Source organism: Rhinatrema bivittatum, chromosome 9 (assembly GCF_901001135.1).
Source record: "Rhinatrema bivittatum chromosome 9, aRhiBiv1.1, whole genome shotgun sequence".
Classification (NCBI taxonomy): domain Eukaryota; kingdom Metazoa; phylum Chordata; class Amphibia; order Gymnophiona; family Rhinatrematidae; genus Rhinatrema; species Rhinatrema bivittatum.
The window spans coordinates 140,541,298-140,566,765 of NC_042623.1; the positions used below are offsets into that span (position 1 = coordinate 140,541,298).

Sequence of the window (25,468 nt, forward strand, 5' to 3'; positions counted from 1 at the left end):
AGTAGGGCCCCCTTCACCCCCCTCACCCCAAAGTCTACAAAAATTAATTGTTATGATAGTACATTCCCTTCCTTCCTCTCCCCCACTCCATTACTCCACTCCATTACTCCATTACTCCACTCCATTACTCCACTCCCCCACTCCATTACTCCACTCCATTACTCCACTCCAATAAGAATGTGTTGCTTGGACGGGCCTGGGGTACCCCCTAGCCTCAGGTCTAGTCAGTGCCATTTTCCAGAATGGCACCTACTAGGCCTTACCCCTGTCACATGACTGGGGCAAAGTCTGGGCAGAGAGCCCTCCCTTTGTCCAACTTCTCTTTCCTTCTTTTTTAAACTTTTTCTATCCCATTGGCAGATCTCCAGAAAGTGTAACCTTCCCCTGTGAAATTCACCAGAAAACTAAATCTAAAATGGAATTCGCTTATACTCAAACTTTTCAGTGAGATGATATCAATATTACTTGAGACAAGTGCCAGTTATAGGTGGGTTAAAAAAGATTCCTTCCCTTCTTTTTTTCCTGCTGCTTCCCACCTTAGCTCCAGTCTATGACCTCACTGGCATTGAGTGGTTACTAGGCTACTTTGAAGAGAAGGGAAATCTAACGTCCACTGTTTTACTTGTAGACAAAATAAAGATACCTAACTAGAACTTATTTTATTATATATATTTAATCATAATCCACATACATATAAAAATTATATAAAACCATATACTGTATATACAATACTTCAAAAGTGTAAAATCTTCCCATCAAAGGGCCCTTGTTTCGCTGAATAATCAGGTTCTTCAGGGGCAATATCACACTTTACAACAAATTGTATTCCCCACATATACAATACTTTCTCTCAGATATAATACAAGAGTATCCACAACACAATTTAAAATCAAGCTGGCGTGTATGGCATTGTTAAAGAATTAAGACTGAAGATATAGGATGTTGTGAGAGAGTGTACAGAAAACTCCTTCAGATTACCTTAAAGGACCAGGCACATCTGTCTTACCCTGTCCTCCTTAAGATTGAGACCCACAGGGAATTAAGCAACCCTTGAAGCAAGTAGCCTTGGAGGTTTTGAGGATGGATTGGGATTGTGGGTTGGCTACATATATTTTCAGAATTCTGGGGGGGGAGGGGGTGCAGGGAGGTTCCTTAGTTTATGGGCCTGCTACTTTTTAAAATCTATTTGGGGGGGGGGGGAGGCTTGGAAATGCTATACCAGACATCAGTTTGAGTGATTGAGTAGGGTATGGGTGGGGAGGAGGGCTGCATGCAGCAAGATTTGTATTTTTTAATTTTTGTTTTCCCAGCTGTTAATTTTTCTGGCTAAGATAACTCTGCCTCAGAAAACCTCCCATCTATTCAGATAATTTTTTTTTCTAGTTAAAGACTTACACAGATAAATATATCTGGTTACAGGGGCCAGAAATTTAAACCTTGGGGTTTGTCTGCATAACCCAAAAGTTACCCAGACTGTTATACTCTTTTGAAGATGGACCTCAGAGAGATTTGGAAAATTTCTTTAGAATATAATCATATTTAGGCATCTTGGATCAAAGATGACCTGGGAAATGTCAGGATCATTAAATTGTGCTGCCTTCTAGAGTTTTGCCAGACTTTCTGGTTTGAAACAAGGCCAGATCATCATTTATGACAGATATTAACCCCTTGTACCATAGAAATCTTTTGCTACAACTAATGATATTTTCAGCAAGGACATGTAGTGTAAGCTACTATAATCAAAACACAAACAGGATATAAGAACACCATATATTAAAGCACAAAATTAATGTGTGTCTAGTAAGGGTGTCAGCAAGCCAGGAAACCAGTGTAAGACCACCTCTAGAGTGGTTGCCCGGTCTACTCTATCACCCACCCAAAGGCAAGGTTTGAAGCGAAAGTAAGAAACTGTAGTATAAAATATTCTTTTTATATTTTTAACCTTTGCATTTAAAAGTCAGTGATTGAGAGAGAAACAACAATGTTTGATATCATGTCCCATATGATATAACCAAAAAGACGCTCTGTAGTACATAGAACAAACCCCATCAGCTGATGTTTTGGATTTCCCTGAGTGTAAAATCTTCCAAATGTGGTGAAGTGCGCTTCAAATGGATCTTCTGATCTCCTTTACGTCTCCTGTGGATGACTCCTGAGATCGGAAGATCCATTTGAAGCTGCTTCACCACGTTTGGAAGATTTTACATTTAAGATACGTCCCTTACCCCCTAAAGCAGGGAAAACCAAAACATCTACAAGAAGAGTGGAAGGATTGTATCATTTTTTCCTTGGAGGAATATACACAAAAAATATGAACATTGTATGTTAATACAGTTAATAATGGAGCCGTGATTCTATTAATTTATGTATGTTAAATTGTATTTTTTTGGAAGATTATTGTTATATAATAATATTTTTTGTGAGTGGTTGTGTATGAGTGATTGGATGAGTGGAATTTGATTTGATATATATGTACTGTGCTTTTTAGAATTTTGATATAATAAAATGTAAAATATATATACAGGTATATGGTATATTGCTTGTGAAATCCAAGTAAACCACAGCAGGTTCTCTTCCTCATTCTAATTCTTTAGTCTCCCAATCAAAAAAATCAATACGATTCATATGACAGGATTTGCCTCTGGTAAAACCACGTTGCCTTGGATTCTGCAAACCCTTGCACTGTAGGTAGTTCACCATTCTTTCCTTCAGCAGTCTCTCCATTAATATTCCTCATTAAGGTAAGGCTAACTTGCCTCTAATTTCCAGCCTCCTCCCTACTACCACTTTTGTGAAGTGGAACCACAATCACCATTCTCAATCTTGCGGCACCACACCAATCTCTAAGGATTCATTGAGCTGGTCCTTCAGTAGACCCACCAGCACTTCTCTGAGCACCCTTAGTATCCTGGGATGTATCTCATCTGGTCCCAATTTCAGTTTTGCTAGTCCATTGAAACACTCTCTTCTGTAAATGGGGTTATATTTACCCCATTCATAGACTTGCCAACCAGCAATGGTTCTTCTGCAAGGTCTTCTTTGGTGAACACTAAACTGAAATATTTGTTTAAAATTTCTGTTATTTTCTTCACTTTCTCTACACCCCGCTCATTGTCTCTTTGCAGTCTTACAGTGCCACTTCCAGCCTTCCTCCTTTCTCTGATATACCTGAAAAATTATACATAGAATGCTAATGTAAACTTGTTTATTGTCAATGATAATCATTTTTCACTCACAGGCCATACTATTGTTATGATTAGAGCTTGGGATGAAGAAATTACACATAGATTAGTAGATAGGAAGTTAGGATAAGCTCTTGGAGAATGTATTGGCTATCATATAGACTTCTTATATGGGCATTTCTATTCTGGCCTACCTCTTAGAATGCATTGAATAATGGACATTTAAAACTCAAAGCAGATTAAGTTTCTGCAATGAATTTATCATATGGGTAAAATGGACATTTAAATATATACATTAACAACTAAATAAGGAAGTCTCAGAGACTGTCCAGCATTTGGGGCCTTCTGCTGAAAGGAATTTTTGCAATAGTTAAAACCCAATTTTTAACTACAAAGACAAGATTTGCTGCAGCATGAGCTCTTACTAGCAAAGCAAACACCAAGCTTTGTGGAACTTGGCAATTATTTGTAGACTGAGATTACTGTGGGGAAAAAACCTAGTTACAATAATTGCCAGATATTGATTGGCTGATGAAATCTACAGAGCTGTGTTTTAATGAGAAGCATTTTATATGTATTCTATAAGAAGAGCATCCAATCACGAAAGACCTGATATCCAGAGCCTTCCACCATCCCTTTCACAACATGTAAAGAAATCAACAAGCATGTGATGCTGTAAAGACCACCATGATTTTTCTGACCTGAACAAACTGGATGCCCTTACATTTAAAGGGTATGAATTCATATTCAGATCCAACCAAGGAGATGGGAGATACACAGTCTTGTTGTTTGGTTGCATGAGAAAAATATCAGAAAAGAACTGAAGCTGAATTTTGGCATTCAATGAGCCCCAACGCACATGACCAAACCTTGGGCATATAACCAGACAGCCAGCCAGCCCCAGCTCAAAGCAGATGTAACCTGAACTTTTGTATCCAATCAGCCCAGCCACAGATATAACCAGAAGGAAACAGACCAGACTATGCAGAGGTGGGCCTCAGACCTTCATGGAGGCATTCAGCAGCAACATGGACTCTTGGCTATGCTACAAGACACTATTTCTGGAGCAGTCAGAAGGAATTGTGGGCATTTAGAAAACACTAGTTTGCATACATCATAGAGTATGGGGACCTGAAAACTCAATTTTGAAAACAGACATTTAAATCAGCAATAACATTCTTATCTATACTATTCTAGAGTTTTTAAATTTGTGCCAGAGAATGAAGAATGCCAGAGTGAATGTATCTTGCAAAGTTGTAGACACACATTGTCCTCTCACCTTCTTTCCGATTGGGCTTCTACCACAAGGGTATATGATGTATACATTGATCATATAATAGGATAAGTGTCCAGCCTTTCCCTCATAAAACGTCCCAGAATATTGTCTTATTGAGAAGGTTTATTTTAAGGGATATAGATATCCGTCCCTTTTCTCCTCCCTGGGATGGATACCTGGTTTGACCATTGCCTGGACCTCATATGCGTCTGACTGCCAACTGCCCAAGACCCTAGACGACCATGGGCTTATCCTTCTGCGATCAGCAGAGACCCCGCCTGGCACCCAAAGGCTGAACCACAGGGGAACGAGGGCTGGTATAGGTGAAGGGCCTGATGGGTCTCTGCTTCATCTGGGCCTGGTTGATGGTGGGAGCCTGCAGGGCTCCTCCCTGTAGGTAGTTCAATTCTGCCTCCACAGACAAAACAGATTGCTGAGGCAAGTTGTATTTGGAGTGCTGCTCTTTTATAGGGCCTGGGTGCTGACATCATCAATAGGGGCCATGGGGTATTTCCTTTAAGTAGTGGCAAGAGGCACACATTTGCGCATAGGGAAAGGCGCAGCGCTCTGATGCTGGCGGCATCCAGTCTCGCGTGTTGGTGGTTTCCAAGGGGAGGCAAGGGTAGTCGGGCTGGCGGTGTCTCACTCTGTTGAGGGCTGCTAGGGTCAGGCCTCTTCAGAAGCCAGTGGAGGCCCGGCCAAGAAGGTGAGTGTTGCGGTCCACAGGAGCAGCCAGTGGACTGTGAAACATAACTCTTGTCCTGATTAAATGTTCAAAAATGAAGATCTAATTAATACAGTGCATATTAGGGATGTGAATCGTCCAAAATCGTTAGAGTGCACGATACAATACAAATGCCCCCGATTTATCGTCAGGGGCATTTATATTGTATCGTTAAATAGGGCGCGGGAAAACCGGCACACCAAAAAAACCCTAAAACCCACCCCGAACCTTTAAAACAAATCCCCCACCCTCCCGAACGCCCCCAAAATGTTTTAAATTACCTGGGGTCCAGTGGGGGGGTCCCGACGTGATCTCCAGCTCTCTGGCCATGGCTGCGTTGAGAGAAATGGCGCCGGTGGCCCTTTGCTCTTATCATGTCACAGGGCAAAGGTAGCGCCAGTGCCATTTTGGTTCCTGGTTCCCGACATCACGCGTCCAGGAGATCGCCCCTGGACCCCCGCTGGACCCCCAGGGAGTTTTGGCCAGCTTGGGGGGACCTCCTGACCCCCACAAGACTTGCCAAAAGTCCAGCGGTTGCCCGTATGACATAGTGAGGGCAAAGGTAGCGCCGGTGCCATTTTGAAGATTGGCAATACGGCCCGCGTGCAGGAGGTCGCTCCCGGACCCCTACTGGACTTTTGGCAAGCCTTGTGGGGGTCAGGAGGCCCCCCCCAAGCTGGCCAAAAGTCCCTGGGGGTCCAGCGGGGGTCCGGGGGTGATCTCCTGCAAGCGTGACGTCGGGAGCCAGGAACCAAAATGGCGCCGGCGCTACCTTTGCCCTGTCACATGATAAGGGCAAAGGGCCACCGGTGCCATTTCTCTCAACGCAGTCGTGGCCAGAGAGAGGGAGATCGTGCCGGGACCCCCCCACTGGACCCCAAGTAATTTAAAACATTTTGGGGGGGTTCAGGAGGTTGGGGGATTTGTTTTAAAGGTTCGGGGTGGGTTTTAGGGTTTTTTTGGTGTGCTGGTTTTCCCGCCCTCCCCCGATTTACGATTTTTAACGATTTTTAACAAAAAAAAAAACACGACGATAAGATTTCCCTCCCCCCCCAGCCAAAATCGATCATTAAGACGATCGATCACATGATTCACATCCCTAGTGCATATTGGATGAATACTTTTTCCCAAAACAAGTTTTCATGAATGTTTGGAGATTTTGTGAGTTTTTTGATTCAGGGAATGCTTGTTTTTAAGGATGGGGAATATGTACTTATGTATTTCTTGAAGTCCTACCTTAATATTGGTAAATTCACCTGATTTTTTTAAACTACCTTCTTGCCAGCTTCATTTTCAAATTTAATGAACTAGCACCAAAATAAAACCTCAATTTGGATCTTGTTTATTTGATCATCTCACATTTTATTCTACCTTTAAATTTACTCTTTGCTTCCCCTCCTAACTTCTGGGAAAAACAGTTAACAGATGGATTCCCTATAGGTTTCATAGAGCTGGTGGAGAAGAAGGCAAGTGTAAATTACTCCTTAGGATATCATCACATGACATCTGTTTACACGTCTTCTTGTAAAACCCACAGTTTTATGGCCACTGAAGCTAAAGAGGTCCCACCCCATGGATCCTGGGGAAAGGGGGAGATATACAGTGCTGCAGACCACACTTGAGATCTTGCTTTTCTTCACTTAATATGAAGAAAAGGAATGCAATCTAAACAGGTTTTTACTGAGACTCAAGTTTCTAAAATACATTTTTCAGCATTTACACCTTTCTTACCCATAAGCATTTTCCCTCGTCACTTCTCAGCCTATGCAATATGGTGACTCAGTCATACAAAATATTACATGCTCCTCTGGGCTCTAGTTTTGCACTCTCAGTGATGAAAAATATACAATACACTAGTGCAGTGTGATCCTATGAAAGTGACTTATGTACCTCTACCAACTGAATCTACATGGTAAAAATAAAATAGATGGAAAGCATAGAGTGGCTTAATTTTTTGGGGATGTAAGGCACTGATATAATTCACCCAATGAGAACTCCAAAAGATATTCTTTTTCTATAACAGGGGCTGGCAACTCCAGTCCTCAAATGCTGCAAGCTGGTCAGATTTTCAGGATTTCCAAAATGAATATACATGAGATTCATTTGCATGCAATGAAGGCAATGCATGTAAATGCATCTCATGAATAGTCAGTGTAGTTAGTTTGATAAACCAAATGACTTGGGCGCTCGAGGATCAGAGTTGCCTACCCCTGTTCTGTAATGTGATTGCATGGAACAGCTAATGATCACCTGAAGCAACATTGTACCTGGTGGCTGAAGAAACTACACTGATGAGTTTAGTCTTGAGGAAGAATGCTTCCATTAGTGAATAATCTTAGCATGCAGTCATTCAGAGGAAAGGAACATAGCTTATGATAGAATGGTGATTCCCAATCAATGATAAAATAAGTTAATCTTCTAACAGAATTCTGGGTACTGGGGAATTTAAAAGCTTGGAATATTTAGATTTACTGACTGTGTCTTAGCATTTACAGTGCTTGTCTGCTAAGGTGCATGAATTTCTGTCAGGTTAGTGATCAACCAACTTTTATTCCATTAGTTTTAAGGTAGCTGCCTGCAGGTTTCCCATGGCCAGATGTAACTTACTGAGGGCTGCTAAGGAGCTTTAAGGTATTATAGGCATTGCATATATTCTGATTTACAAAAGCTCATTGAAATGAAATGCAATCAAGGTTAGAACTTTCAGAAAAGCCAAATATGGTGAAAAAAAGTAAAAACAAAACAACCCCCCCCCCCCTTAATCTGCAATTTAACTTCAAAATAAAATGCTTCTTCATCAGAGGTCTGCTGTATTGTTTGTGCTCAGCAGATGAACAATTTAGATGCTTTTAATGCTTTCTTTTTGTGAGCAATGCCCATGATACAGAGTCCTCTACCATTAAAATTATACATTTAAATGATATATTTTCCACATAATATTTCTAAAAATGTTAATAGCTATATTAGTCATATTTACACTTCTTTTTAATTGGATCTTTGGAGGGAAATTTATTTGTTATTCTTCCTATGTTTTAGTACTCGCTTTAAACAACCTATTAACAAGTGCAGCCTTGATCAGAACATTTTGAAAGTACTTTTCTTCTTAAAAATATACTGTAATAAAATTTACTGTTTAATTATCAAGGTATTTGCATGCTAATTATCAAATATAAAATATAGATTACTTATAATTGCAAGGGTCAAAACATTTTTAAATAGATTTTCTTAAACTACTGTGTCTTAAGAGTATAGGAGTTAATTTTCAAAACATTTACCTGACTAAAACCAGAGTTTAGCTGGTCAGACTCCCAGTGTGAAAATCTGAACCAACCAGCTAAATTTGGCCAATCAAATTCACAGACTGACCATATTTAACTGGACAAAAAGGAGGTGGGTTTGGTGGCATGCCAGGGGCATATTTAAAAATGTTACTAATTAGCACAGTATCGAGTGATAGGATACATACGGCTGAACAAATCCAGGTGCTGCAAAAAATGCTTAAATCTGTGCCTGCCCAAATGCTGACCCCCTCCCCAACTCAAGATTTTGAAATCTTCTTTTGTCTCCCACCCCCCAGATTTACATTTGCCACCTCCTGCTTGGTTTGTGGTATTGCATTGACAATCATTATCAGAATAACGTTGGTAGGTTAGAGGAGAGGCAGCAAAAGTGAGTTCTACTTGCTCGCAGGGTCTGATTGGGGGTTTCTGGGGGTGAGATCCAAGAAGGGAGGGGGGAGGATATTTTTGAGTTGGGGGAAAGAAGAGTATCAGCATTTGGGGGAATCTGCTTTTTGAATTAAATTAAGTGCAAGGAGGGAGTGCATCCCTTATTGATTTAAATCAAGTATAGGAAGGGAGGAAGGGTTTGATTCAGTTGATGATTCTCGTAAGGATAATAGGTAAATGTACCTGGTTTTCTTGCACTCAGCGGCTGTATGAAAATGTACTTCTTACTTTCTAATGGTGAGCAAAGCAAATGAACAATCCTGGGTTCCATACTGGGAGTCCACACACAAGAGGGGATCATTGAATTATTGTGGACAGAGCATTGCCGTCCTAAGTTCGGTGTACAGCAATGGTCAGGTAGGCAGGTATAATGTGAACTATTTGGAAAATTATGGACAGTGGGGTGGAGGATATTGTAATACCTTTAATCTGTCCATCGTGTAACTATATATTGGGTTTTATATGCAGTTACAGTCACCCCATCTTTGAGGGAACAAAGCTGAAGAGAGATTAAGTAAATCCCTTGTGAGGAGGAGCTGAACAGGTTGAGGTTCTTCAGTTTCGAGGAGAGGTGGTAGATTTTATGGAATCATGAGTGGGATGGGACAGGTGGGTAGGGGACAGTTATTTACTTTTCAGATGGTACTATATCTTTGGGATGCTCCATTGAATGTATGGCTGCACAGTGAAGTTTTTTGCTGGAGAATATGGTCCAGGCATTTAATGTGGCTAGGTTTGTAGGGGGTTTGGATGAATTCCTGAAGGAGAGGTTTGTGGGGCATTATTAGCCAGATGGACTTGGAAGGGCCACTGCTTGTCCCTGGAAGTGGACAATGGGGAATGGATCTATTATTTGGGATCTGCTGGGTGCTTGTGATCTGGATTGACCACTAATGGACATTGATCTGACTCAGCATGGCATCTCTTTATGTTCTTATACATTTAGGGGCAATTTTCAATCTATGCAGAGAGTTCCAAAGTTCATATGTACTTTCCACTTTAGATTTTGCATCATTTCTTAAAGGAAAAGCACACAAATACTTTTCCTTTGAAAATTGCCTATGGAAAAAGTATCTGCAGAGATTTGTACCTGATTTTTCTGTGGATACTTTTACCCTGATAAAAAAGACAAAAAAATCCCCCAATGCATTAGTTTTAAAAATCCAAAACTATGCACTGTATTGTCTCCCCTGAAATGAAAATCAGAATTCTGATACAGGATATGGTGAGAAGCTTTGTAAATATAACAATTCTCACAACTTACCAGGAAATCCAAAGCATACTCATGAGAAACTCTTTACATATTCTGAATGTGATGTTTCATTTAAAAAAGCCCATTTCACAAGAACATCAGAATTCCACCCAGCACTGCATCTAGATCAAGTTCAATCATGAAATGCAATAAAAGCTCATGTCAAGAAAATATATTCCCTTCTACTGAATCTGACAATTGGCAAATGCTTCAACAGAATGGCTCAAATCTTTCATGCCACTCTGCCTTGCTGCTATATGCTTCATGCCGCACCTTGGGATCTTTGTGCCACTCAGCCTTGCTGTCATGCCAAGATTTTACACCTTAGGGTTCCTTCTGCCAATGTGCCTTGCTGCCATGCCCCAGACTTTGAGGTGTTCCTGCCACTCTGGGGGAGAGGGGGGCTGCTTTGCACTTCTCATGTTGCTTTGGTGCCTTGATGCTTTTTTTTGTGATGCTTGCCTAGTCCCTTTATCAGTGCCTTGGGAATTTTCCTGCTTCCTTTACTCCTTTGTTCCCCCTTCAAGGTGCCTTAGGATGCTGATGCCACTTTTGGGGTCACTTTGTCTCTCGTGCTGCCTTCAAGAGTTCATGCCACTATTTCTGGTGCCCTCTTTTGGAGCATTGGGGTATTCTTCCCACATGAGCTTTCTTCTTTGCTCCTCGATGCATTGAGAGCTCCTACCAATGCTGGTACCACTTTGCCCCTTTATGGAGCTTTGGGCTATTCATTCCACTTTTGGTACCACTTTGCTACACTCTAAGAATCTTGGATTTCTTTCCCCCTTCTAATGATTTCTTCCCACAAGTTTCATAAGAATTGATGAGAAAACCCTAATGCTGGAGCCCAAAATACGCTGCAATGGTTCCCCCAGTGGCTTTACTGACAAAATAAAAAAACCCCAAAAAACCAAATTAAACAAATGAATATTCATTTTCATTTTGAGACTATTAAAGCAAATTTAAGTCCCCACAAAATGAATGAATGAACCAAAATTTTTTTTTCTTCTGTACATAAAGTAGGCAATTTGCAAACAGCCCTTTTACTCATGTAAATAATCTTTTACATGAATAATGCCTTTTGAAAATTGCCCTTATAATTTAGTTTGAGAGTTCTTTGGTTTGAAGTACATTTTATATTATAAACCTTTTCATGTCATCACCGTGAACTAAATGATAATATGGACTGGAAGCATTACATTTAATGTAAAGCTGGTATCTGATAATACCAAACTAATTATTTACCAGCTCTGATAAGCTGTAACTAGTGTTGGAAGATCTTGCATTCAAAACAGAAGCAGTTATCAGAAATACATTCACTAGTGGTATTGCTCTTGGGGAATCCTGGGAACATTGTCAAAAGTCCTCTTAACACAAGGTATGGAAGACAAAAAGCTCTTTATAGGATGCAAATCAGTCTCAAGTCTCCAAATGAGACTCTACAGCATCTTTAACCATTAACAAATATTGATCTAGAGAACAGTTCCTTTGTTAGAAAAAAGACAGGAAATTAATAATGACAGTTTAATTCTGTGAAATCAATGCAACACAATGACATCTTTCATGCAAATGCATCTCCAAATGCCTTGCAATCACAAACTATATATAAGCAAGGTTCAACCAAATACAGCATATGACATTATTAGTAGATTAGTAGAGTTCAGTCACATATAAAGTGGAATAGCTTACCTATGTTTATCTTTTGTTTCTTTGTTACTTGCACTATGGTTAAAGGTGCTGTAGCGTATAGAATGAATCAGACAAAATAAAGATCAGGTTAAAATGAACTCTCAGGCAAGAAATGCTTCTTTGAAAGGCTTTGAGGACTTGCTGAGATTTAGTGAAATGAAGAGATGATGATAGGTTATTCTTAGCGGAAGGGGCAGCAGTAGGGAAAAATCAACCAAAACTTATCACTTGATTAGAAATTGTTAAAACACCATCAGATTCTATTGTTATATCATAACTACATCTAGAGCTGTTACATTTTGAAAATACAATATTCACAAAGTACTAGTCATGTGACTTTCAAAAGGCCTTAGCTCTCTTATTCATAAAGGGCCAGATTTTAGTAGCTACGCACGGGCGTAGATTTGTGTGTGAAACCCGGCGCGCACAAATCTACGCCCGATTTTATAACATGCTCACGCAAGAGGGAAGGGAGGGGAAGGTGGGGGGGGGGGGGCAGAAATCGGAGCGGCCTTGGAGGGAACTTTCCTTCCGCCCCCCCCACCTTCCCCTCCCTTCCCCTACCTAACCCACCCCCCAGCCCTACCTAAATCACCCCCCCTACCTTTATTTTATAAGTTGTGCCTGCCTCTGGGCAGGTATAGGTTGTGCGCCGTTAACGCATGCGATAAGCCCTTAAAGCATGCAAAAATGCCTTTAACACTTGCGATACCACCATATCGTATGGTGCAATGCAAATTCAAAAAACAGGAGGAGTTAGGGGCAGGAGTGGGCTGGGTTTACTGTTTTGCAAAGCCCTATTGCATGGCTTTAACACCGATTTTAGCTACAACTTTTTCAGGAGTGTTAAGCCGTGCGATAGCTTGCGTTACAGCTGTATCGCTCGATGCAATGTTTATCGCGGATGCTGGTTTTGGTAGTTTGAAGCTCTCAGAGCGCCCACCTCAGGGGGGAGGGGGGGGGGCAGAGAAAGAGAGAGAGCCAGCCTAGCCATAATGATATTACCCATAGGTATTAGCACAAATTGCGATATTTACCGCATTTTGATAAATCAAGGCTCCTGTTCCTCAATCCTGAAGACTGTTCCTAAATACTGAAGACTCTCTGTTGCATAAAGAAGACACTACAGAGATCTACTATTGTGAGTGTATCATATATCATATATATCATATATCACTCATCCAGCCTTACCAAATACTACACAAGTGAGAGACCTGGGAGTTCTAATTGACAATCACCTAAACCTGAAAGCTAACATCAATAAAACCACCAGAGACTGCTTTTATAAGCTCCAAGTGCTGAAAAGAATAAGACCTCTCTTCCACACACATGACTTTAGAACGATTCTACAATCAATCATTTTCGCAAAGCTGGACTATTGTAACACCATCTTGCTTGGTCTCCCTTCATCTCACACCAAACCTCTACAAATGGTCCAAAATGCCTCCGCCCGTATACTCACTAACACCAGGAGAAGAGAACACATAACCCCTATCCTGATGGGCCTCCACTGGCTGCCCATCCACTTCAGAATAATCTACAAGGCCATTCTCATCATTTTCAAAAACATCCATCAATTAGCCCCAATTGATCTCCATATCCCCCTCTGATTACACAACTCAACAAGACCGACAAGGGATGCTTACAAAGGATTACTTCAAGTACCTCCAGCCAAAACTACCAGACACATTACGCTTAGAGATCGGGCCTTCTCCACAGCCGGTCCAACTTTATGGAACTCCATTCCCCCAGATCTTAGAATGGAACCCAGCATCTCAACCTTCAAGAAAAGACTCAAGACATGGCTGTTCACACAGGCCTTTCCTAACTCCAACACTATTTAACTCTCATCAATCAACACACTTCGCTAGTAATAGCATTAATAGCCACATCTTACAATGTTATTATATATATAGAATTATCTGATCTTCACTTTCTTTCTTACTCCAAGTTATTTATTTCCTTGTTACATGTAACTGCTTTTCTGCACTATTGTTCAAATTGTATAGTTTATTATAATTGCACCCCTGTTTCTTGTGAACCAGCATGATGGGACTACCGTCCTGAATGTTGGTATATAAAAAACTTAAATAAATAAATAAAATAAATATACCACTGGTTATGCCCTGCATACCCTGTCTACTCACTACCTATAGTCTCTCCTTACAGCTCAGCAACTCAGAGATCATAGTTCCAGTATCAGAGGACTTTGATGAACTTTGGAGTGAGGAAACTCACCCAAAGATGAGATTTGTGCAATGTTCTCTCAACCTAGCTTGATGATTGCACAATTCTCATCTTTGGGTGAGTTTCCTCACTCCGAAGTTCATCAAATCTTCACAAGGGAGCACTGTTCTGTTCGTACGTCTCACTTTGAATGTCAAAGTGGCCCCTAACCCCTACACTAATACGTAAACCTCACCTTGAGTGACTAGGTGGGCCTCTCATAGAGATATAAATACCTATCTAGGGTCAGGGCATTATGGCTAGTCTCTCTCTTTCTCTCTCTCTCCCCCTACTAGTAAACATGGTCCCTCCAGTGGTTGTATGTAGGAAATACCACTTTCTGGCACTTATCTCAAAGTGTGAAAAAGTGATAGCAATTTGGGGTAACTTAGCTCTTCGCATAGGGGTAGATTTTCAAACAGGGCGCCCTCGCGTACTTTTGTAGGCGCATCAGGCGCAAACAAAAGTACGCTGGATTTTAGTAGATATGCGCGGAGCCGCGCGTATCTGCTAAAATCCTGGATCGGCGCACGCAAGGCTACCGATTTTGTGTAGCCGGCGCGCGCCGAGCCGCGCAGCCTACCTCCGTTCCCTCCGAGGCCACTACGAAATCGGAGCGGCCTTGGAGGGAATTCGCTAACGCCCTCCCCTCACCTTCCCCTCCCTTCCTCTACCTAACACACCCCCCCGGCCCTGTCTAAACCCCCCCCCCCACCTTTGTTGGGGGATTTACGCCTCCCAGAGGGAGAAGTAAATCCCCACGCGCCAGCAGGCCGCTGGCACGCCTAGACGTGACCCGGGGGCGGTTCCGGAGGGCGCGGCCACGCCCCCGGACCGCCCCGGGCTGAAACCACGCCCCCGGGCCCGCCCCCGAAATGCCGCCGACACGCCCCGAAAACGCCACGCCGATCGTCCATGCCCCCGACACGCCCCCCCTCGGAAAACCCCGGGACTTACGTGAGTCCCGGGGCTCTGCGCGCGCCGGCAGGCCTATGTAAAATAGGTGCACCGGCGCGCAAGCCCTGCTCGCGTAAATCCGGGCGGATTTACGCGAGCAAGGCTCTTAAAATCCGCCCCATAGGCATTAGCGCAAATTGAGATAAACTTCCTATTACCATAAAACCACTCCCCTTTTCCCATCTCATGCAATATTTACCGCATTTTGATAAATCAAGGTCCTTAATTGGTTAGGGGTAGTAACTGCCGCAAGAAGGAAGCTACTCCCATGCATTTATTTACCCAGCCTGTGCAATTCAGTCCTTGTTGGTTGTTGTCTGAATATAAATCCTCTTTTTTCATCCCCCCCGCCGTTGAAGCAGTGAGCTGCGCTGGTTATGTATTCCAAGTGAAGATTTAGGCTTAATTGATTCGGGGTAGTAACCGCCGTAACAAGCAAGCTGCACCCATGCTTATTTGTTTACCCAGACTACGCTAAATAGGCCTTTGAGCAGATTGAGTGGCTTTATCTTGTTTTATGTTTTTTAGTATTTTAATGATGTTTAAGTTTCACTGTAATCCATTTATTTAATTTATTTAATCCATTTATTTAATAGGCAGAATAATAACCCTTTCAAATAATTATATATATATATATATATATATATATATATATATATATATATATATATATATATATATATATATATATATATATAGATAGATATATTTTCGAAGTTCTAGGGTGGTAATGCTTTGGGAACAACTATATGAATACGATTCAATCAGACCCAATGATTAGAATCTTTACCAGTATAAAACAAGGATAATACTGGTCTCCCCTTTTGTTTACCTTATCTTTAGAACTTCTTATCATAGTTTCATTGATTCTTAGTCATCGATGGCCAAGGAAAAAATAGTAAATTATTGGCATTTGCATACAGTTTATTATATATTATTAATGTGGAAATCTCTATCACCAAGCCACAAATGAGAGGTTCTCTATAGTAGGGATGTGAATTGGTACCGGACTCATTTCCGGTACCGATTTTGGGTAAAAACCGCAGGAAATCTTCGTTCCCGTGATTCTTACCCATTTTAATCGGCTATGTCATGTCGAAAAAAAAACCCACCCCGACCCTTTAAATTTAATCCTTTCATGTTCCCCACCCTCCTGATCCCCCTGTGCTCCTACCATGTGACAGGGGCCGGCCAATGGCACGGATATGCTGTCACATGCTAAGGGCAAAGGGCCATCAGTTCATTTTGATTAGTTGTAGCCGACGGCCTGAGCACAGGAGATCGCTCCCGGGACACCCGCTGGACCACCAGGTACTTAAAAAATTTTTTTTGGGGGGTCGGGAGGGTGGGGGATGCGAAAGGATTACATTTAAAAGGTCGGGGTGGGTTTGGGGTTTATTTTTAAGTGCCCTTTCTTCCCACCCCCCCAAAACCCCCTATCGGGTTTGGGGGCCCCTGAATTCTGACGAGTTTGAAAATATCGTCCGATATTCTGACAAGATTGAAAATATCGTCCGATATTTTCAATAGTCAGAAAAACGATTCACATCCCTTCTCTATAGTCTCCTGGGAAGAATCTGAGTTACTTCCATTGAATGTACATTGCATGTAAGCATTATTTGAGATTTCCATTCAAACGCAGTCCAAATATTTGTGGTTTTCTGTATATCCAACTTGGAGAATACAATGTTATATAGTCAGTTCTCTGTATTAGATCTTATAAAAGATGTCTCCTCAAAATAGCTTGGTGTGGCTAATGATAGCTGGCCCTATTTTCCTTCAGCACCTTTGAATATCTCAATGAAAGTACAAATATATATATTTGTTGGTTTGATTTTACATGTTATTATAGTCATAACATGCAAATTATAAGAAAGGCATTTAACACTGCTCACTTTGGTGACCTTCAAAATTATGCTGAGGACATCCATTCAAGCCTGGGTGAAAGTAATTTGGATTACAGACCCCCCTTCCCTCATCCTGGCCTGTTTCTTATTGACCTGGCATTGTAGGTCTCGCCATGTGTGACTCAGGACTTACCCATTCCTTTTATTGTGGAAGAACACATTGAGTCATTAGTGGATTTTCTCCCAAGTCCATTCTTTCTGGTAGGATCCCACCATCCATTTCTTCTTCCCATATAAGATGTTCTGGACTTTCATTACTTCTTTCACAAGAAGGTCCATCTTCTTTGGCTGGAAGTTAGGCTTTCTAAGCATGGCTCCACTTCTTTTAGACATGGTGCTGTTAAGACATTTGCTAAAGATACTTGCTCTTTTATACAAACATTTTAATCTTTATTATTTTTTCAATGATTATCTCATGAAAAACATTTACAAATATGTATCACAGATTCATTAAGGCAAATATTAATTCAAACCATAACATTAAAATTTGTGAGACATATAACATAATCGGGGGAGATCATTATACAATACTTTCAGGTAATCTAACATCTATATAGTCCCCTTTCTCATGGGACTATCATTAGATATTAACAATCAATAATGGAGAAATAATTTTTACATTTTACTTAAGGTCCATTTACCTCTAACATTTCTACTACTGGAACTGTTTTGTCTAACAGGAATGTCTCCAAATGAGCTGGATCCGTAAACCCACATTTTTTCCCTTTATAATTTATATAACATAAACAGGGAAATTTCAAAAATAAAGTGCCCCCTAGGGCCACTACACGCTGTTTCAATGCAAGAAAGGCCCTCCTTCTTGCTTGGGTTGCTCTGGCGACATCTGGGAATATTTGGATTTTAGATCCACAAAAGGAGACATCCTTATAATTAAAAAAACTTTCTGAACAGCTTCTCCTTATCCTGTTCTGATGTAAAAGCAATAAAGAGAGTGTCTCTATTCTCAATCAAGTCTATTGATTCCTCTAAGAAGGTAGACATACCTAAACTGGGAGGATTCTCTAAGCCCTGATTTTGATGGTCACTCCCTTTTTTACTAAAATAATATATTTTAGATAGAATAGGAAACTCTTCATCTTTGTACATTAATATTTCTCTAAGAAATTTCTTGAACATTTCTATAGGAGAGAGCAAGCGAGTTATAGGAAAATTAACCAATCTTAAATTTTTTGATCTCATAAAATTTTCCATTCGTTCCAATTCTTTATGCAAAGTTAAACTATCATGCATAAAAGTATTTTCAGAAGATTGTACTAGTTGCAATTTATTTTTCAGATCTAATAATTCTTTCTCACACTTAACAACTCTTATCTCTTGCTCTTTTAATTTATCAGAATTAGCATTTATCACAGTTGAAAGAGATCTGTTCATAATAGTCATATTATTGTCTAGTTTCGAAATGATATTCCATACATCTGATAATGTAACATTGTCTGGAGGACTATCCATGACAGTGCTACTAGAGAGAACTGGAATGGTAACAACAGGTAAACTATTCACTAAAGATTTCTCAACCCTTTGGTTTTCTCCTTGGGTTACCAAGCTTACTTCCAAAGGGTTAAATCCTACCAGTTCTGACGCCAATTCAGTGGATGGACTCTTAATTGGCTAAGATGGTGAAACAGGTCCTTCTCCTGGACTGATGGAAGCCAGCAATAAACTTCCCATCACTTCCTCATTTGGATCAGCTCTCTGCCTCACCACATGCTGATCCATAGGGCCAGTGCTAACTTGTTGCACTGATGACGACATCATAGTCCTTGCCTTCCTCTTCTTCCCCATCTGGATGAAACAAAGTCAGCATGGACAAGATCTCAGCCAGACACCCAGACTCACCCGGACTAAGCCGGACCAAGCCACGCGCCCCTTTGGCGCGCGTGGCTTAGGCGATGCACCGGCGGCGGCACAGCACCGCGCCTCAGGTGATTTTAAATCCTGAGGCCATGCCCCTTCCGACGTCAGCGGTGATGCCTGCCTCCGCCGCAGATGGAATGAATTTCAGGGCTTCCTCTCAGCAAAAGACTCAAAATCCCCCGCAGATGGTAAAGAGGGAAAATCCTTACATTCAGCGGTAAGTCTGGGGAGCGGTGACCGACAGCCCACTCCTTCTCCAAACGCTCCCCCTTTTATACAAACATTTGCCCATAAAAGGTGCATGAATACATGTATAAAGGGGTGGGGTTTATGTGCCTATAATTTACACATGGAATTTTTAACTTATGTGTGAATTTTGGATATCATCACATTTATTGGCTGAATATAAGCACATTCAATCATTGTACAGTTGTGGTATACGCACATTTTCCACATAAATGTATATAGAGTTGGTCCTTGATTGAGTTAGCTGCAAGGTCCATGTCATCAGGGACAGTCAGAGCTGGTCCAGGGTTTGTCCCTATTGCTTTCAATGGAGGTAACACCTGGACTGGCTCTGCATGTCCTTGATGACATGAAGCCTATGTTCATAAGCTATATATTGGGTATAAGGATAGCTAGCCATGCCTGGATAATGAGCTTATCATCAGAAGCCTGGACTTTTTATAGCTTTGCCTTTGCTTTTATTCCTTATATTTTATCTATAAGGAACAGAACCTTCAGTCAGCAATTAACATTTTTGGAAAGTGTATATGTTCTGTTTATTAAAGTATATCAGGCAATGAATTTCTACTAGATCTCATTAGTTACATTTACCCTGCAATCTCCATGTAGTGTAATTGATGTCTGGATGGGAAGGAGCTGAGGGAAATTATAATTCTGACCCAGCTTCAGGTGATAGCCAAACTCTGAAGGCTTGTTGTGTCAAGGTCCTTCTCAATTACAGGTGGTGAATATAGGTGAAGGGGTGACGTCATGGACACATCAAGTAGTCCCTGATAGCTCACAGCTGGAAGGTTTAAAGTGAGAGTCCATAAAAACTCCTTTAGCCTACATGGACAGGGGCCCCAGCCAATCCTGTGTTTTGTCACGCAGATCTCCATTGGAAGGTGTGTCTTTCAGAGATATAAGTGTGGGCATAGCGATGAAGAGAGTTTCAGATGGAAGCTGATAGCCTAGTGAGGCAAGTCGGGCTCTACCAGGGTAAAGTGCCAGTGTGAGCAGGGAGAAGTTTAAGCTTGGTGCAATAGTAACATCAGACAACTTTATTACTCCAGGTAGCCCTTCATCACTGTGGAGTAAGAGATTTTCGCAATGTTTTATTTTTTCATTGACATCACCAGCTTTTGGGACATAGAGGTAATTGATTAGAACTTTCTGCAGACAGATTCAGGTGAATGGAGTACCTACCTGCACATTTTTATGATACTTCTTCTCTAATGGAAATTGTGCTGGAATTGTACATGGAATTGTTATCCAGCTAACATTGGAATACAGCTGGCTATGTTAAAGTTATCCGGCTAACCATAGCTTCCTAACTGTAGGACAGCTCTTTGGCCTGTCCAGACTTAAACAGTTAAGTCATCCGGCTAACTCTGAATATAGGAGTTAGCTGGTTAACTTAGCTGGCTATTCCTCCCAATTATGCCTCTGGAACATCCCCTAATTTAGAGGTAAATTTTAAGATGTGCACACATTTGTCGGGTCGCAAACATGGACGCAGTGATTTTATAATATACACGTGTACATACACGCATTTGCACACATCATAAAATCGGCTTTATGTGCGTCCATATGTGCAAGGCTTTATACTGATGTGTATATGTGGGTGCAAATGCCACTTCTACCGTGTAAGTGGGGGGGGGGAGGGATTTTAGTAGACAAGCGCCAATGCTATTACCTTTTACCCCAATTCATTCCCAGTTCATCCAGGTAAAATATCGAACTTCCTAATCCCCCTAACTAGATGCCCTCCCTTTTACCCTGTTAGCCCCGACCCTTAAAATCTCACTAACTAGCCATGATCTTTTTATTTTGCAAGTTACATGCCATCCATAGCAGAAGTAAAGTTACACAGTAGGGGACCCCGGCACACATTTGTGCATGTAAATTCTTATGTGCTGAATTCATGCTTCAGATCTGGACCGCCTATGTTCTGCCTATGCCCCACCCAGACTACATCCATTCCGTGCCTCTTTTTTCAGAAAAAAGTATTGTGCATGTAATGGGAGATACGTGCATTGTGGCGGGCCTTCTAAAATCTATGTGGCGCGCACAGGGCCAAGACACGCGTGTTAGGCTTTTAAAATTTACCAGTCTGCTGGCTAAATTCTAGCTGCCTAATTTATTAACTGGATATGTACCCAAATATTGATTTAGCTGGTTAACTTCTGAGTTAGCTGGATAAATGTTTTTTAATATGGACCTCTATTTACATTTATAAAAAAAAAAGAGTAAAGAAACGGCAAGAGTGGCAGAACAATTGTGTTCCAAAATTGGAAGGAGGATGAATAGTTGGAGGTTCATAATGAAAAAAGTGAATGAGTTCAAGAATTTCACATCAGTGGGTTGAAGTTGGAAGGGTTGTATAGCTACTACCTTGATAGAATTAAACAATTAATTTAGAATCGAAGTTTTGCAATGTACCTTGAGAATGGAGGAAAAACACAATAGTTTTGATGTTTCCGATGGTGACTGTATGTATGGTTTGAATGTGATATGATATATGATTGGAATGTATGGTTTTAATTTAAATTTTAAAGATGAATGAATGTATGTGATTTTTTGATATCTGTTGATTCATTTATAAAAAAATGAATTGTAATATGTGTTGAATTGTAATGTATTTAATTGCTTTTTGTAAAATAGATTAAATTATAAGTCTGTGATAAACATTATAACAAATTTGCTATTGATGTTTTTTGTAGTGTTTTTTTTAGGAGTATAGAAATGTAATGTTTTTTGGCACTTGCTGCTATCTCATTTTGCTGTATTATTTTTATGGGGAAGTGATTTTGTTTGAAATCGCCATAACTTTTGTTTGTTCACCATTAAACATGACATGTGACTACCTACTCCCAGTGACTTAGTACACAAGCTCTACAGCATCTCATCCCTGGGAAGCCTGAGAAGCAGAAGTCAGATTATAACATTGTACCCAAGTCTTCCACATGGCATCAAGCAATATTGATGCTCATCCACAGAACTGAAGTGCTTCTGTTCTAAAGTGGAAGCAAGTAGACAGTGGGACAGGATTGGCTGCATTAGCAGCAAGTCTGATGCCACTGTGGGCCTTGTAGAGTCACCTCCTCCTGTGATGTTGCCAGCCTCCTTAGGCAGTTACTACACTATTACAGGCCTTTTCTTACTGTCAGGCTAGAAGGTGGCCTGGCTGGGTCACAAATGTATGCCTCTACAGGATGTGAATAGGTTGCCTACTGTCCTAATGCTATCATCCTTGGTCCCTCTCCTGCTGCTCCCTTGAGGCTGTCTTTTTGCTGAGGCCCTATGGGGTTAGGGAAAGATGTAAGATGGATAAGACCAAAGCTATAAGACACTTTAAGGCTCATCCTTGGCCACTGGGATGTGCATTAGTGCTTGATGGCTCTGGGAAAAAATAACTATAGTTTCTGAAATGCGATAAATAATGGAGCAGCCGTGTTATTTTATTTGCATTAAATTGCCTACTAATTATCTGTATTGCATTCATTAGTTAATTTTATGTATGCAAATGCATACAAAGCAAGTATTTTCTGTCAGGAGCAACTTAGTTTAAAAAAGTGCAATATCACATGATAAACAGCATTTTCGGAAAAATGTTTTTCATGTTAGCGCACTAACTTTGCCCCCTTAGTGCGCGCTATCGGGAGTTAGCGTACACTAACTTCAGATAGCACACACTAACTCCCGATAGCGCACACTAACACGAAAATTGGGCCCCCCCTAAAAAAAACCGCCCGAACCGCGAGGAATACAAAATTTCTTGTGGGGACCCGAAAACGAAGCCCGAAACGATAGGGCGTAACGAAGCACATCTCTAATGAAGAATCCTGAGAAAGGTGAGAGCCATGAACCTCAGGAAAATTCTTTGCTATTGTTTGGAGGGGGAGATGAAAATAAACTACTAAATGGTTGCAGAGTTTCCTGTTAATAAAGAGAATTACTCTGTGTCCAGTGAGTGAATACTAATGCATTTTAAGTGGTATACTTTGCAATAGATCTGTGAGAACCATAGCCTAATAAGAGAAGGGAGCATTGGTATTTGATGTGAGAGGAAAAAACTGAGTTACTGTTTGTACTTTAAATTATTGGATTGAGGGGAAGGTGCAGCATATAATTGCTAAGGAGCTGGTGCGATAACCTTTATTGTATTCTTGCAACTGCTGCAGCCTAGCTGTGGAAGCCTATGTACCCTGAGCTAATCAGTGACTTTCAGCTCTTTATTATATACTTTGACAGCTGGTAAGAAGAAAATACATATTTGTTTGTTGGAATATATCTTCAGAGTGAGTCCCTATTTCATGGAATACTATGATGTTTGTGGCAGTGAGAAGTTAGCAATCAGAGTGGGTCATAGAGGGGATTCTCATAGCATGAGATCTCTATCCAGCTCAGAACATTATACCTTGTTACCTCTGTGCCTGAGTCCACTACATCATCTGCCTGACCCAATTCTTAAATCTTACCGAGAGACTGGTAATCAGGTCACTTAGGTGCCAGACCCTCTCACGTTTTATGTGCCCTACTGGGGAGGGTTTCATAAGCAAACAAAGAGACTAACAAACTTCACACTCGAGTCCCAGCCATCTTCCTAGGATAGGAAACTGAAACAAAGAACAAGAACCTGTGGGTCTGTTATATAGCTTCTGTTCTGATCACATCACCTCTCATTGGGGAGTGTGGCAGCCACTATGCTCCTTCTCTCATCTTATGCTCTATTGTTGGAAGATACTGATGCTACTAGTCAGGGACACCTTTGCATACTTACAATGGTTTATTATAAATATGTTTCTTGCTAGATTGTGTCAGTGTAGGGAGGGAGATAGGCTGATGGGTTGGCCACTAGATGTCACTAAGTTCTTGTATAGAACTTTAATATCATGAGTCTTCCATCCCCCTCAGCCTCTCTCAACCTGGAGGGTCTGGATTGGATGCCTCAACCCTATTTAGCTCATCCATTTTAGAATTCCATGGGATCAAATTCAAAACAATGAGGATGTTTAAGTTTTACCCTCTGGTGAGGTCTCCCAGCTTCACCCTGGAGTTTCAGTTGGAAGTGATACCTCATTGTGCACTCCCTGCCAGAGACTCCTACTAATTCACAGAGAGAGAGATTTTTACTCCTGATTCTCATGGGGAAAAAGGGATCTCAGCCAGAGGACAAAAGACCTGTTAATCTACTCTAAATTCTAGGTGAGCAAGTACTAGTGACAGATCCTGCTGAGAGAGACGGTGATGGCTGAAGATATAACCAGTTTACCTTTAGAAGTATTTTTTGAACTTGAACATTGTGGGGAGTTTTTTTCTGATCCACCCCCCTCTCCATAGGGATGCAGTCTGATCCCTTTCTAACTTTCCACAAAGAGAAGTGCTCAATAACAACAATCAAGGATGAAAGAGAGTTTGGGAGACCCCAATTGATGGCTGATCCTCTGCCTCCCTCCCCCTCCCCCAAAGAGCTGCTTCCATTAGCACCATAGGACCAGTGATCTATCCTTTGCTTTTCTTCACCCTCCCTTGAAGATTTACGGTTGGAAGGTCAGCCACCAATATGGTCTCACCAATTTCTCCCAAGAGTTGCCACCATTAACATCGGAGGGTAGGAGAGCTGGATAACAGCCGTCTTCTTCCTCCTCTTCCCTCAATGACTGAAGTATTCTTGATGCTATTGCAGGAGATGGGAGGACTGATTTACCTTCTTTCCTTCCCTGGTAAAGCCAAAAGCTGCAAGAAATAGAATGCTTACAAGTGATTCTCTTACCTCCTTCCCTGAAGATGTACATTGTCAGGGAATCAGGGAGGAGAATGTGAGGGCCAGACAGCACTTTGGAAGGGGAAAGGAGTGAGAGAACACAAGGAAAGGAGATGAGTGCAAGAATGCCAGGAAAGAGGAGGCAGGGGAGTAAAGGGAAGTGGTGATAATGCACAGGTGGAAGGGGGAGAAGAGAGATTCAAGAGGAATGAGGATACCATAGAGTGAAAGAGAAGATGCAAAAGATAGATCTAGGAACAGAGACCTGGGAAGGGAGATCACATCACAGGAGGAGAGTTGAACAGAAAGCAGGAGGATTGGGGAAGAGGTTAGAGTTCAGGAACAAGGACAGGGGGATATGGAAAAGAGATTGAGGAGAGCATTGAAGGAAGGAAAATTAAAAATCAGAGAGAGCAAGTGGGACAAAACTGAAGGGGAAGAAGAATTACTGGAGAAAATTGGAGATCAAGAAAAGATGAGCAGGAAACATATTGGAAAAAGTGGAGAAGAGGAAAAGGAAAGAGAGGCATGCTAATGGGTAGAAAGAAGGGACGAAAAATTCAGTGCTGACACAGACTGACGGAATGCAGATGAGGTAAATCTAAAGCAGAAGGAAATAAGGACACTAAAGAGAAAATTGACAAGAGAATGAGAAAAATA

The 25,468-nt window shown here is 41.2% G+C and overlaps 1 protein-coding gene across 2 annotated transcripts in view; it reads left to right on the forward strand.

Moving 5' to 3' along the window:
* Positions 1-25,468, forward strand: part of CLSTN2 (calsyntenin 2) — a 1,635,505-nt gene that overhangs the window by 303,678 nt on the left and 1,306,359 nt on the right. The gene's annotated exons all lie outside the window — the stretch shown is intronic.